We start from the raw sequence: 12,037 nt of genomic DNA, 5'->3' as shown, positions 1-12,037 counted from the left end.
GTCTTGCTGCAAAACCTATCCCGGGCTGTGGAACTGCCTACCCCTTCACTTTCCCCTGCTTGTGGAAAATCTATATATTCTATTGTAATTAATTAATTAAAAATGTCTCTGAGCCTAATAAGCAAGGTGACACTCCGCCAGCACTGTGTGTAATAAACTCCTATTTTTGACCTCTACATGGTGCAGATTTGTGTCTTTCTCGGACACCTGCTGAATAAAGAGAAGATTCAGGATGCAGCCTGGCTGAATGTGTGTCCTCTCCTCACAGCTTGGTGATCTTTTGAGGAAATGGAGAAGACTGCCTTTGCCTAGCTGTACATTCCTTGCAAAAGGAACAGGTCTTTTTGGTGACAAGTGTTGAAAGGAGGCACTAGACAAATGTGGAGACAGGAAAAATGTCCCCCAACTGAACTGGCATCTGTGGATGCTGAAGTCACAACACAGAGCACTAAACACTATTTGAGAACGGCTGGTGTCAGAAGAGTCTCTAACATGGCCTCTTCCCCCCAGCAGGGGCCTCTCTGTGCACAGAACTCCTGGTAGCGTGATGGCTGCAGGCAATGGAGAACTCTATTTTGGCATCTCTTTGCCTGTTTTGTGGTCAGCATCTGCAGTGGCTGTTAAAAGGTCTCTAGATAGTGATCTTTGGGAAGAGCTGGCTGAAGAGCCTTCCTACTAACCAGGAGAGCCTGGCTTGGCCTGCCAGTTCTTCCTTGCTGAACCTAGTGTGTCTGTTGGCTCCTTTTTTGTATCTCTTTTCAAAAAAAGAAAAGACCTGTCAGCAGAATCCTTCTAAGTGCTTGTTCAAGACAGAGAGAGCCTTCCTTGCGGCTAAGTCTTGGTGTAATAGGGCAAGTGGTGCCTCTTGCTGGCCATCCTGGTAATTAGTTCTGGTTCACCGGTGCACCTTCATCTAGTGGCATCTGGCTGCATCTGTTTTATCATTAGGACCCATGTCGCTCTCAGGACTTCAGTGTCCTCTTATGGACACAGACCTCTGGTTATGCCCCACTCAGTTCTCTCCCCCCTTCCCGGGGGCAGCTGTTCTCTACCCAGAAACTTGCCTCCATGGTTGGCTGCAGTCCAGGGTATAGCCACCTGTGTCAGCCACCTGTGTCAGTGGCTACGTAGGCAAAAGTGGTGAACCTCCAACCCTGCATCTGTTTCCCTGGACCACTTCCCCACAGCCCCAGCACCTTCCTCTGCCTTTGTATTAGGGCCTCAGTCTGACAGTACTCGGCTGAAGGTCACTCATGCTCCCTTTACCCACCCAACACTACTCTGATCATGGTGCCCACCCTTCCTCTTCCTCTTCCCCTTTCCCAGCCAAACCTCCCTCCTCAAACTCCAAGCAGTGACTAACTCTTGCTGTGCTGAGCAGCCCTTTATATATGGGCTGCTCCAGCAAGCCTTCTCCTGATTGGCTCTCCCAATAAGCCCTTTCCTGATAAGCCGGGTTCTGTGCAGCCTCTGCAAGGCTGCCTTAATCTTTCTCCTGTTTGGTTGGGGGCAGAGGCTTCCCCACACTTGGAAAATATCAAATGAGAAGTTTAGAGCTGGTGGAAAGGTTACCATGACTGAGAACTGAGCCGAGGTTGCTGCGACTGAAACACAGATCACTAACCGCTATATGATCACAGTGGCTGGTGGGAGAAGCACATGTTAGAAGCCCTCTGTCATCTCAGCTGTGGCTTTCTGTGCACGGAGAGCCAGACACCTCAAGGTCTGCAGGTCTTGAGGGAAATGTGGAACATCTGTACTTTAGAATTTGCAGGTGTTGTCCTGGGCCATCAAATGGATTAGTTGCAAACACTTTCTTGAGGCAGGCCCCATGGCTTAGCTGGCTAAAGCATTTGCCTTGTAAATAAGAGATGCTGGGTTCAGCTCCCAGTAGTGCCTTATTGTGTGGGTTTTGTCTCCTCTGCTCACATTTTCCTGTGTCTTTCTGGGAAACAGAAGAGACCTCCCTTGATATCCAAGTCATTGCTTGCTAAGGAAAAGTTTTCTTTGTAGAGAAGCATTGGAAAGAATCAAATCACAAGCCTGGAGTTGATGAAAAGGCTGCTGCGACAGGCATTAGCATGGTGATTGCTTTGACTGCAATAGCTGCAACACGAAAGGCTGCGCCACACATCCTTGTGATTCACTGGGGATGTCCACATGCAAATGTCATGTCACCTTCCTTTTGATAGTCACTGATGAAAAATGGAGCAGTTGGGAGAAAAGTCCCAGAGACTGGCACCGTGGCTAAGCTGGCTGACTCATCTACCAGGTAAAGTGGAGGTTAGAGATGCAGCACCCAGGGGTGCCTTGCCAAATGTGTCTGCTCTTCCCATCTTTTGGTAAATCTTCTGAGGAAACAGAGAAGACTGCCTCTGCCTTGCAATGCAAATGCTTCCAAAAGAAACCGGTCATTTTTTCTGACAAATGTTGGAAGGAGGCACCTAAGAAATGTGGAGACAAGGAAAAGGTCATCGTAACTCAACTTGCATCCATGGCTCTTAAGGATACAGCAAAGAGCACTAAGCACAGTACGACCACAGCAAAATCTAAACTTTACATCTTATTACACTAAGCAGTAGTTAGGTCAAGCATTTTTCTAACCCCACTGGATGTTACCCTCCTTAATACATAGAATTCCCCCCTTCATTTTCTCAGGATTCCTGCTGCTTCCAACATAGGTGGGGGAGGAGAAAGGCAAAAACATGATGCCACAGTCTCCTATTTTATATCCTTAGTTCAAGTGTCTAGAAGACACTTGCCCAGACGTGTCCGGGTGGGCTCTGCTGAGTCACTAGGTTGGGGAATCCTCCTGGTGTGGTCTTGTGCAACTGAGTCATAGACTTGAGCAGTTCCCACAGTGTTGTGTTTGGGCCTCTGTCATTGAATTGGAAATCCCTTAATTACAATTCCTCTGCTGATTCATGGTTGTTGAACTCCCTCCTTGGCAGGGGTCACTAGCAAAATTATAGCATATTTCAGTAACAAGCATACAGCAAAATGCACAACTTCATATACCCTCATGCTATACATATTTGGACAGACTAACCGATTTCAGCAGATCATGACTTTTCATGTGATAACTTACATGGAATGGTTTGCATGACATATCACAGCCATATATGAATGATGAATATGTGAGCTACAGGGGGCTATTTTGAGGTACTTCATGTCACAAAAGCCTCCAGAGACTGGTCTTTGGGAAGAGCTGGCTGAAGAGCCTTCTGAGTAACTGAGAGATCCTGGCTTGGCCAGCCAGTTTGTGCTTGTGAATGACACTTGTCCGCTGGGCTCCCTTTTTTGTGTCTCTTTCACAAAAACAGAGCAGAAGTTCTTGGCCAATCCTTGACAGTGCTTGTTCAAGACACAGAGAGCCTCTGTGCTGGGGCAGGGGTAAGGATGCAGGAGGTGGTCGGAGGTGGGGTGCTTACCTCGGGCAGCACAGCTCCCAAAGTGACCCGCACACACTCCACTCCAGCAGTGGCTTCTAGGCAGTGGGATCCGGGGGCTGGTCAGCTGTGGAGTTTGCACTCAGGGTCGCAGGGATATTCCAGCTGCTTCCAAGAGCAGTGTAGCATGGAGGGAGGGGACAGAGTGGGCAAGGAGCCGCCTTAGCGCTGCTGGCACATCTCCGTGCGTTGCTTGGGGAGGCATCAGGTCTCTGTGGGCTGCCTGGGGCTGGGCAGTGCCCGAGGGAGCTCAGGCCACCCCTTTGCCTCCTCTCTCCAGGCTTCTAGCCCATTTTGCTGGCCGACAGGGATTTTAGGGAGCAGCAGCGCAGGGAGCAGGAAGGGCAAACCACAGTGGCTGCCTCCCCTAGAATTATTTGCAGTCGGGATTTCCCTCAACAGTTCCCCACAGGGGTCCAGGGTCAGTTCCAGCACAGGCCAACAGAAAGGTTTAATGCTCGAGCTACAGCACATGCTGGGCAGGCTTGAGGCCGCTCTTCCCATGGCAGGAGAGAAGAAGAAGACTCGGCCCCTGGAGGGGCAGGCTGGGCTTCCTGGATCCCATTTGCTCACAGCCAGGGCCCTGCCCCCACTCCCAAGTCGTCCATGGCGCCCCCAGGTCAGCCAGAATGGAGCAGCAGTTTTCACTGCACCAAGTCCACTTATGGCTTACAGACAACTCCCAGACCCACCACAGCCAACCATCTTGGCCAGAAAGGAGCCTACTCAGCTTCACCATTGCTTTTTTTCCTTCCACCCTGAACTCCACTTCTCCTGGGCTGCAAGGAGCCATCCCTGGGATGCCAACAGCCAGCCACGGGGGTCTATCTCCCAGCAGCCAACCGACCCTCCATGGGTTTGGCCCTCAAAAGGGCAGGCGGGGATTTCCTGGATCCCAGTTGCTCACAGCCAGCCCAGCCTCCACCTCTAAAACCATCAGTCATGCCCCCAGGTTGGCCATAAAGGAGCAGCCATTCTCCACTTGGACTCAGCTTTGCTTGTTTTCCTTTGACCCAGAACCCCCCTTCTTCTCCTGGGCTGCAAGTAGCCATCCCTGGGAAGCCAAGAGGCAGGCACAGGATTCTGCCTCCCAGCAGCCAGCCACACCTTCCCAGGCTTTGCAGAATGAATGGTGGTGCTCTACTAACCCCACTTAGCCACAATGATGTGCTTAGTTTCTGCCCTGCCTTTCTCAGCTTGACTTTCCTCTTTTGCCCCATTCCTGCCTCACTTCCTCCTTTGGCAATTCACGCAGAGGATGCCAGCAGGAAGAACCTGCGTCCACCAGCCAATCTCCAGGGGCAGAGGAGGCCAAGCCACAAGCCTCTGAAAGGTAACATGCCTAACTCCTCTAGGTTCTCCAGCCTGACACCAAGGTGCTTTCTCCACTAATGTCAGCACCTTCTGTCATGCAGTGGTTGGAGTTATCCCAGGGACAGGCCAATAGGAGAAGGAGGAGCACCTTCCTGAACAGCAAGGGGATCTGGGAAAAGAAAGCCAGCATGTTTCTGCCTAGCTTTGAACCAGGGACCTTCTGCGTGTTAGGCAAATGTGATAACCACTACATTACAAAAACTCCACCTGCTTGGCTGTTGCTCACCCTGCCACAGACCGATGGACAAACCCAGAGAAAGTGATGCCAGCCCTTTGATAGGTCAGCTGGCAGAGCAGAGGACTGGAACCGGCACTCAGGAAGTCGTCCTTACCTCGCCCGTGTGACTCCAGCTTGAGGGAGAGCTTCTTTTTCTTCAGCTTGCTGACAAAGAGCAAGAGAAGAATGAAAGGTCAGGTGGGCCAACTCGGTGCAGAAGCCCATGCTGTCTTTTCTTGCTGCATAGCCTGAAATGAGGGACTCGTGGCAGATAAAGGCACTGCTGCACTCTCAGAAAACATCCCACCCCTGCACAAAGGGGGATAGAAGAGCCTGTTAGTCTAGTACGCTCCCAACCGAACTACTTCAGCAGCTGCTAGGTTTCTTTTTGGCTCATTAAACCACATCTTCAGTCGCTGATGGCCAATGAGAGAGCGACATCACTTGCTATTTTAGCACTTGAAAATGCCATTGGTCAGTCTCTGGATCTCTTTAATGCTGCGCTTCAGTTCATGGTTGAAAGGTGAGAGAAGCGACCTTTCAACTAAAGGCCTGGGGTTAACATCCTAACGCTGTCTCCTACTGTAACGCTATTTAATACTGGCCAACCCTGTGCTGATGACAGTTCCATTTCTAGATGTTAGTACGTTTCAGTTACCGTTAAAATTAAAAAGTTTCTATATGCTTAAAGAAAATGCATTTGTTTTATTTGCTTATATATGGCATGAATAAATACAGGTTTACAGAACCTAGCCTGCAAATTTAGCATCTTATATGACAGAGAAAATCATGCATCGAAATTGTACATCGAAATCATGTACTGAGCTACAAATGCAATGAAAAATAAGATATTCAAAAGTTTAACATATGGGGGGGGCACCAAAGACACGTATTGCCTGCGGTGCCACTTGGTCTAGGGCAGACCCTGTCAGCGAGAACAGGAGTTAGTGTCACATGCCTATTTTCAGGCTGTAATCTGTGGGCACCCTCCTGTGTGGGAGGGATCGCGGTAGCCCAGACTCAGGGCTGGAACATGCCCCTGATTGAGGGGGTTGCTGCATGGTTTACAGCGCTCTGATGTCTCAGACAATGTGTCTCTCCCAAAGCCTCAGATCTGCATCCCCAGAAGGCTCCTGCGCTGCCTCTGCTCCTTTCACCTTCTACAGCAAGGAGCAGCAGCAAGGGTCAGGGATGAGCCATAGGCACTAGGTGGGGGGCAGAGGCTTCAGGAGCCCAGAGTGTTTTCCTGTCTGGGCATTTTGGCTGAGACCTCAGGGACACATTGTCAGGCAGAATCCCAGGCATCTGTATGAAAGGAGCATAGGGACTTAAGAGCAGCCAGACTGGGTCAGACTGGGTCCATTTTGCCCAGTGTCCTGTCTTCCCATAGCGGCCAAAGCCAGGTGCCCCAGAGGGAATGAACAGAACAGGGAATCATCAAGTGATCTATCCCCTGTCACCTGCTCCCAGGAAACAGAGACTAGGGACACCTTCCCTGCCCATCCTGGCTCAGAGCATGTCCTCCATGAATCGATTTAGCTCTTTTTCTGAGCCCTGTTATAGTCTTGGACTTCACAATATCCTCTGGCAAAGAGTTCCGCAGGTTGACTGTGCATTGTGTGAAAAAAATACTTCCTTTTGTTTGTTTTAAGTGTGCTGCCTATTAATTTAATTTGGTGACCCCTCGTTCTTGTGTTATGAGAAGGAATAAGTAATACTTCCTTATTTACTTTCTCCACACCAGCCATGATTTTATAGACCTCTATCATATTTCCCCTTTGTCATGGTATAACCCTCACTCTGAACCTTAGCATCCAAAAGATGGGGTACTGGCATGAATCCCTTTAAGCTTAATTACCAGCTTAGATCTTGTAGTGCTGCCACCAATCACGACTTACAGTGCCTGGTACACTCTGATCCCCCCAAAACCTTCCCAGAGGACCCCAAGACCCAGACTCCCTGGATCTTACACGAGGAAAGTAAACCCTTTCCCCCACCGTTGCCTCTCGCAGGCTTTCCCTCCCTGGGTTACCCTGGAAGATCACTGTGGTTCAAACTCCTTGAATCTTAAAACAGAGAGGAATGCACCTTCCCCCCTCCTCTTTTCCCCTCCCCAAGAGGTAATACAGATTCAAGCTCCGTGAATCTAAAACAGAGGAATTCCACCTTCCCCCCGCCCTTCTCTCTCCCTTTCTCCCACCAATTCCCTGGTGAGTACAGACTCAATTCCCTTGAGCCTCAACAAGGGGAAAAAATCAATCAGGTCTAAAAAAAAGAAAAGAAAAGCTTTTAATAAAAGAAAGAAAAAAGTTAAAGTTGTCTCTTTAATCAAGATGGTAAATGTTGCAGGGTCTTTCAGCTTATAGACACTAGAGAGAAGCCTTCTCCCCCAGCACAAATAGAAATTAAAATCCTTCCAGCAAAATACACATTTACAAATAAAGAAAACAATCAAAAAAACTAAACCGCCTTTCTACTTGTACTTACTTCTTGAACAGAAATTTAGAAAGCCTGTAGGTACGTTTGGTCACTCTCAAAACCCAGAGAGAACAACAGACAAACAAACAACACAAAACAAAAACTTCCCTCCACCGAGATTTGAAAGTATCTTGTCTTCTGATTGGTCCTCTGGTCAGGTGTTCCAGGTTCACTGCTTGTAACCCTTTACAGGTAAAAGAGACATTAACCCTTAACTATCTGTTTATGACACCTTTATTCATCTTTTCTCCAACTAAGAAGTTCCAGTCTTATTATTCTCTCCTCAGATGGAGACACTCCATACCCCTTTCTGAACTTTTTCCAATTCCAATACATCTTTTTTAAGATGAGGTGACCATATTTGCATGCAATATTAAAGATATCGGCATACCATGGATTTATAGAGTGGCAATAAGATTTTCTCTTTTATTGTCTATCCCTTTCCTAATGACTCCCAACATTCTGTTCGCTTTTTGCCGACCGCTGCACATTTAGTGGATGTTTGCAGAGAACTATCCACAGTGACTCCAAGATCTCTCACTTGAGTTGCAACAGCTATTTTACCTCCCATTGTTTTATATGTACAGTTGGGATTCTGTTTGCCAATGTACATCACTTTGCATTTATCAGCATTGAATTTCATCTGCCATTTTGTTGCTCTTTCACCTAGTTTTGTGAAATCTCTTTTTAGCTCCTCACAGCCTGCTTCGCACTTAACTATCCTCTGTAGTTTGGGATCATCTGCAAATTTTGTCACCTCGCTGTTTAGCAGATGGTTTATCAATATGTTGAATAGTCCCAGTGCAGACATGACTAGTTACCTGTTTGCATCCTGAAAACTGATCATTTCGTTCTACCCTTTGTTTCCTAGCTTTTAACCAGCTATTTATCCACATGAGGACCTTCCAGAGGTAAAAGTCAGCCGGAACGTTCCGGTGTGGGGTACTGGCAAGAGTGGGTACGTGGGCCAGCCTGGCCCGGCTTCCCCAGGCTGGTGATTTAAAGGGCCCAGGGCTCCCTGCAGAGGCCAGAGCCCTGAGCCCCGGGTCCTTTAAATGGCCTCCTGTCCCCCCTTCCGGAGCCCCGGGGAGCAAATCACTGACATGTAACGCTGCTTTCTCTGGCGCTACGAACACAGAGCAGGGGTGGCAGGAGCTTCCTTACAGTGGGGGGCACCGTTGTCTGCACTGTGGCACTCCCTTGACACCCCTTCCCCAAGGACCCACACTCACACCATCTCTCCCCCCGAGGACTCACCCACAGAACGCCTCTCCCCACCTCAAGACTCCACCCTTTCCCCCCACTCCATCATTTGACCTAACAGCTGGTAAAGAGTGGTGGGGTCATGGCCCTCTAACCCCCCTGTTCCAGCACCCTTGACACACAGCTAAGCAGGCAGCAGTATGTTCATGTGACAGAGGCTGCTGTGCCAAGCTGAGCCAATGAGGGAAGCGGAGGCTGATGTTGGGGCTGTCCTCCTCCCCCTGCCTCAGGACTGGTTGCTTGCAGCAGCTGTCTGAACTTAGAGACAGTGTGCCCAAACATTCCCTCTCCCCACACACACAAACACACTCTCTACCCCACCAGGCACATTGCAGTTGAAAAGCATCTGGCAATCTAGTAGGATTCCCATGGAACAATGGGATAGAGAAGCCTGCACCATGTGATGCTGTACCGGCCCAGGAGGCATTGCAAACCCTTCTCAAAGCACCTGCAGCCAGTTGCACAGCTACCCACAATGCACTGCTCTCTGTGGCCATCCATGAGTCTAGCCTAGAGGTGCTCTGGCGACACAAGGGGCATAGTATGGCTATGCAACAGCTGTTTAATTAAAACACTTGAAAGCCAAAGTACCCAATAGCGTAGACACAGCTTGAGAGTGAGACAAGACCCAGCTCTGTGGACAGTAAAGGACCACAACTTCCCCCATAGTGGGCAAGACTCAAACATGCACAGGGAGACCCCAAAGAATTTTTAGTCTATTGCCTTAACCACTCGGCCACAACTACTTACTTGAGACGTGTCTCTCATTACACTCTACTTCTATTCTCACTCAGTGATTAATTCCAGTTGTTTTCTCACACCAGCTTCCACAACACACACACTGCTGGGCCACTGTGTAAGTGTATCCATGGCTGAACTGCAAGAATTCCTGCTCATTTCCCTTCTGGCTGGAGCATGAGGAGAGTGTGTTTGTGGTCAACGACGTTCCTGTAGATTGTTGTCCATTTCCTGCCTTGATCATTCAGACAGTTCCTTTACCATCCTATCCCCAGCACATCAGGGATTGCAATAGCAGGGGGCAGGTTTTCTCTGGGGCACTGAGATTTGTCAGAGGGTTGGGGGCTCCTTTCTTTCCTCACCCTGGAGTAAACTCGGCTTTTTATTCCATCCTTGATGTTTCAAGGAATAACAAGAGGTGACTGAGGAAAGAGGTGGACAGGGCGGGTCTCAGGTGAAGGGCAGAGAGGTGCAAGTGGTGGGCAGGGCCAGTCTCATGGGTGGGGCAAAGAGGTGTGGGTGGTGGACAGGGCAGGTCAGGGGAGGGGATAGAGAGGTGCAAGTGGTGGGCAGAGCTGATCTTAGGGGAGGGGGCAGAGAGGTTTTGGCAGGGTGAGTCTCAGGGGAAGGGAAAAGAGTTGGGGGCAGCAGGCAGACCTTGGGGTAGGGGGTGGAGAGACACAAGGAGGCCTTCAGGGAGGAGAGGAGCAAGCAAAAGGTGGACCAGCAGGCCTCAGCCAAAGAGAAAGAGCAGGAGTGGGAAGTGGCCAAATGGGAGTGAGGGCAGAGCACAGGTGGGGCCTCAGAGGGAGGAGAATGAGTCAAGGGGTTGGAGTGGACAGAGCTGCCCAGAGGATTCAGGGGGCCTGAGGCAAAACAATTTTGGGGGCCCCTTCCATAAAAAAAGTTGCAATGATCTAGAATACTATATTCTCATGGGATCATTGCAGGGCCTGCGGGAAATTGCCCCACTTTCCCCCACTCTGGGTGACTGTGCCCTCAGCCTCTCCTCGTAAGTCCCCTGCCCCCTAATCATTTTTGTTGCCCTCCCTAGACTCTCTTCAATTTGTTTCTGTAGTGGGAGGGCAAAAACTTGACTCAATGCTCCAGATGTGGCCTCATCAGTGCCGAGCAGAGGGGAATAATCACTTCCCTCGATCTTACTAATCCAGCCCAGTACAACCAGTTACCATATTGAATGCAGACCCAGGAATATTTGATCAATTGGTTCCTGTCCATTCAGGAGTTTCTTTCCTACCTATTCATAAAGAATGAAGATGCTCTAAGCAGAGGAGAGAGAGCTGTCCTGTCCGTGTAGTTAACCCATCTCCCCGAGAGGTGGTAGCTATGTCACTGTGGGAAGCTATGTGGGTGGGTGTGCAAGCTGTGGTGTCTCCATGCATCTATAAGTTTAATCAAACCCCATTTTTAAAAGCACTGTGATCTGGGAAGAAAACAGGAGAACTCTGAGGCAGGGCCTGGCCTTCAAAATCTTTAAGATCACTGACTTACTTCCATAGCAGTCATGGGGGTGTAGCTCGGTGGTAGAGTGTTTGACTGCAAATCCAAAGGCCATTGGTTCAAATCCAAGTGCCCCCTTACAAGCCTCTTCTCTCAACAAAAAAAACTTGCATTTCCATTATGTTCAGGAGCCCCACTAAATAACCATCCCTGAAATCAGTGGAAACACTCAATATCTTCCTGTGCAAATGCGTAAAAACCTCGCAAACATGTGCCTCCATTGAAATCAGTTCCAATACTCTAAAGGATTAAAGAATCCTCATTGAGGTTGCAGGAAAAAACAGTCCTGATGTGCAGAAAGAATAGTAAATATGGCAGGCGACCAACTTGGCTTACAGTGAAATCCTTGCTGATCTTAAACACAAAAAAGAAGCTTCCAAGAAGTGGAAGATTGGACAAATGACCAGGGAGGAGTATAAAAATATTGCTCAGGCATCCAGGAGTGAAATTAGGAAGGTCAAATCACACTTGGAGTTGCAGCTACCAAGAAATGTTAAAAGTAAGAAGAAGGGTTTCTTCAAGTATGTTAGTAACATGAAGAGAGTCAAGGAAAGTGTGGGCCCCTTACTGAATGAGGGAGGTAACTAAGTGGACAGAGGATGTGGAAAAAGCTAATGTACTCAATGCTTTTTTTGCCGCTGTCTTCACATCAAGGTCAGCTCCCAGACTGCTGCACTGGGCAGCACAGTATGGGGAGGAGGTGATCAGCCCTCTGTGGAGAAAGAAGTGGTTTGGGACTATTTAGAAAAACTGGAGACCAGCACAAGTCCATGGGGCCGGATGTGCTGCATCCAAGGATGCTAAAGGAGCTGGCGGATGTGATTGCAGAGCCATTGGCCATTATCTGTGAAAACTCATGGCGATCTAGGGAGGTCCCAGATGACTGGAAAAATGCTACTGTAGTGCCCTTCTTTAAAAAAGGGAAGGAGGAGGACCCGGGGAATTACAGGCTAGTCAGTCTCACCTCAGTCCCTGGAAAAATCATGGAGCAGGTCCT

General features: G+C 49.0%; 1 non-coding gene across 1 annotated transcript; it reads left to right on the top strand.

The window, feature by feature from the left end:
- The first annotated feature begins 11,046 nt into the window (after window positions 1-11,046).
- TRNAC-GCA (transfer RNA cysteine (anticodon GCA)) lies at window positions 11,047-11,118 on the top strand. The gene has a single exon. It is a non-coding gene; the product is annotated as a tRNA-Cys (tRNA).
- The last annotated feature ends 919 nt before the right edge of the window (window positions 11,119-12,037 follow it).

This window comes from Gopherus flavomarginatus, chromosome 9 (genome assembly GCF_025201925.1).
Source record: "Gopherus flavomarginatus isolate rGopFla2 chromosome 9, rGopFla2.mat.asm, whole genome shotgun sequence".
NCBI lineage: Eukaryota > Metazoa > Chordata > Testudines > Testudinidae > Gopherus > Gopherus flavomarginatus.
Note: the sequence above shows the minus strand (reverse complement) of the source record. Positions and strands in the feature narration are given on the sequence as shown.